Genomic DNA, 3,906 nt, shown 5'->3' with positions numbered 1-3,906 from the left:
CTAACCATCTGCCATCTGGTGGAATCTGTATCACACTGTCCACACACACACACACACACACTAACAATCTCCCCTGTGCTGGAATCTGTATCACACTGTCCACACACACACACACTAACAATCTCCCCTGTGCTGGAATCTGTATCACACTGTCCATACGCGCACACACTAACAATCCCCTCTGCTGGAATCTGTATCACACTGTCCACACACACACACACACACTAACAATCTCCCCTGTGCTGGAATCTGTATCACACTGTCCACACACACACACACTAACAATCTCCCCTGTGCTGGAATCTGTATCACACTGTCCATACGCGCACACACTAACAATCCCCTCTGATGGAATCTCTATCACACTGTCCACACACACACACACACACACTAACAATCTCCCCTCTGCTTGAATCTGTGTCACACTGTCCACACACACACACAAACAATCATCCCTCTGCTGGAATCTGTATCACACTGTACGCACACACACGCACACAAACACAAACACACACGCACACACTAACAATCTCCCCTCTGTTGGAATCTGTATCACACTGTACACACACAATCACACTAACATTCTCCCCTCTGCTGGAATCTGTATCACACTGTCCACGCACACACACACACACACACACACACACACATTATCAATCTCCCTTCTGCTGGACTCGTTATCACAGTCCTCACACACACACACAAACACACACACACTCACTAACAATCTCCTCTCTGCTGGAATCTGTATCATACTGTCCACACACACACACACACTAACAATCTCCCCTCCGCTGGAATCTCCCTCTTACTGTTCACACACACACACACACACGCACACGCACACGCACACACACACAAACACTCTCCTCTCTGCTGGACTCGGTAACACACTGTCCACACACACACACACACACTAACAATCTTCCCTCTGCTGGAATCTGTATCACACTGTCCACACACACACATTAACAATCTCCCCTGTGCTGGAATCTGTATCACACTGTCCACACACACACATTTTAACAATCTCCCCTCTGCTGGACTCTGTAACACACTGTCCCTACACATACACTGACAATCTCCCCTCGGCCGGACTATGTATCTCACTGTCCACACACACACACACACACGAACAATCTACCCTGTGCTGGAATCTCCCTCTTCCTGTTCTCTCAAACAGAGACACACACAAACACTAACAATCTCCCCTCTGCTGCAATCTGTATCACTCTGTCCACACACACACACGCACTAACAATTTCCCCTGAGCTGGAATCTGTATTACACTGTCGACACACACTCATTAACAATCTCCTCTCTGCTGGAATCTGTATCACGCTGTCCACACACACACACACACTAACAATCTCCCCTCTGCTGGAATCTCCCTTTTACTGTTCTCACACACACGCTAACAATCTCCCCTCTGCTGGAATCTGTATCACACTGTCCCTACACACACACACTAACAATCTCCCCTGTGCCGGAATCTGTATCACACTGTCCACGCACACACACACTAACAATCTCCCCTCGGCCGGACTATGTATCTCACTGTCCACACACACACACACACGAACAATCTCTGCTCTGCTGGAATCTGTATCACATTGTCCACACACACACACTAACTATCTTCACTCCTCTGGAATCTGTATCACACTGTCCACACACACACACACTAACAATCTCCCCTGTGCTGGACTCTATATCACATTGTCCACACACACACACACTAACAATCTCCCCTCTGCTGGAATCTGTATCACACTGTCCACACACACACACACTAACAATCTCCCCTCTGCTGGAATCTGTATCACACTGTCCGCACACACACATTATCAATCTGCCTTCTGCTGGACTCGTTATCACACTGTCCTCACACACACACACAAACACGCACACACAAACACACACGCACACACTAACAATCCACCCTCTGCTGGAACCTGTATCACACTGTCCACACACTTACGCTAACCATCTGCCATCTGCTGGAATCTGTATCACACTGTCCCCACACTTATACTAACCATCTGTCATCTGCTGGAATCTGTATCACGCTGTCCACACACACACACACTAACAATCTCCCCTGTGCTGGAATCTGTATCACACTGTCCACACACACACACACACACACTAACAATCTCCCCTGTGCTGGAATCTGTATCACACTGTCCACACACACACATTTTAACAATCTCCCCTCTGCTTCACTCTGTAACACACTGTCCCTATACACACACTAACAATCTCCCTGCGGCCGGACTATGTATCTCACTGTCCACACACACACGCACTAACAATTTCCCCTGAGCTGGAATCTGTATCACACTGTCGACACACACTCATTAACAATCTCCTCTCTGCTGGAACCTGTATCACGCTGTCCACACACACACACACTAACAATCTCCCCTCTGCTGGAATCTGTATCACACTGTCCACATACACACACACACACTAACAATCTCCCCTGTGCCGGAATCTGTATCACGCTGTCCACACACACACACACACACTAACAATCTCCCCTCGGCCGGACTATGTATCTCACTGTCCACACACACACACACACACACACACACACGAACAATCTCCGCTCTGCTGGAATCTGTATCACATTGTCCACACAAACACACTAACTATCTTCACTCCTCTGGAATCTGTATCACACTGTCCACACACACACACACACTAACAATCTCCCCTGTGCTGGACTCTATATCACACTGTCCACACACACACACACTAACAATGTCCCCTCTGCTTGAATCTGTGTCACACTGTCCACACACACACACAAACAATCACCCCTCTGCTGGAATCTGTATCACACTGTCCACACACACTCAAACTCACAATTTCCCCTCTGCTGGAATCTGTATCACACTGTCCGCCCACACACACACACACACACACACACACTAACAATCTCCCCTCTGTTGGAATCTGTATCACATTGTCCACACACACACTAACAATCTCCCCTCTGCTGGAATCTGTATCACACTGTCCACGCACACACACACATTATCAATCTCCCTTCTGCTGGACTCGTTATCACACTGTCGTCACACACACACACACACACACACACACACACACACAAACACACTCACTAACAATCTCCTCTCTGCTGGAATCTGTATCATACTGTCCACACACACACACACTAACAATCTCCCCTCCGCTGGAATCTCCCTCTTACTGTTCACACACACACACACACACGCACTCACACACACACTAACAATCTCCCCACTGCTGGACTCTGTAACACACTGTCCACACACACACACTAACAATCTCCCCTCCACTGGAATCTCCCTCTTACTGTTCACACACACACACACACTCTCCTCTCTGCTGGACTCGGTATCACACTGTCCACACACACACACACACACACACACACTAACAATCTTCCCTCTGCTGGAATCTGTATCACACTGTCCCCACACTTAAGCTAACCATCTGCCATCTGCTGGAATCTGTATCACACTGTCCACACACAGACATTAACAATCTCCCCTGTGCTGGAATCTGTATCACAATGTCCACACACACACATTTTAACAATCTCCCCTCTGCTGGACTCTGTAACACACTGTCCCTATACACACACTAACAATCTCCCCGCGGCCGGACTATGTATCTCACTGTCCACACACACACACACACGAACAATCTACCCTGTGCTGGAATCTCCCTCTTCCTGTTCTCTCAAACAGAGACACACACAAACACTAACAATTTCCCCTGAGCTGGAATCTGTATCACACTGTCGACACACACTCATTAACAATCTCCTCTCTGCTGGAATCTGTATCACGCTGTCCACACACACACACACTAACAATCTCCCCTCTGCTGGAATCTCCCTTTTACTGTTCT

This window comes from Carcharodon carcharias, chromosome 24, assembly GCF_017639515.1.
Source record: "Carcharodon carcharias isolate sCarCar2 chromosome 24, sCarCar2.pri, whole genome shotgun sequence".
In the NCBI taxonomy this organism is placed as follows: domain Eukaryota; kingdom Metazoa; phylum Chordata; class Chondrichthyes; order Lamniformes; family Lamnidae; genus Carcharodon; species Carcharodon carcharias.
This window is presented reverse-complemented; position numbering follows the sequence as displayed.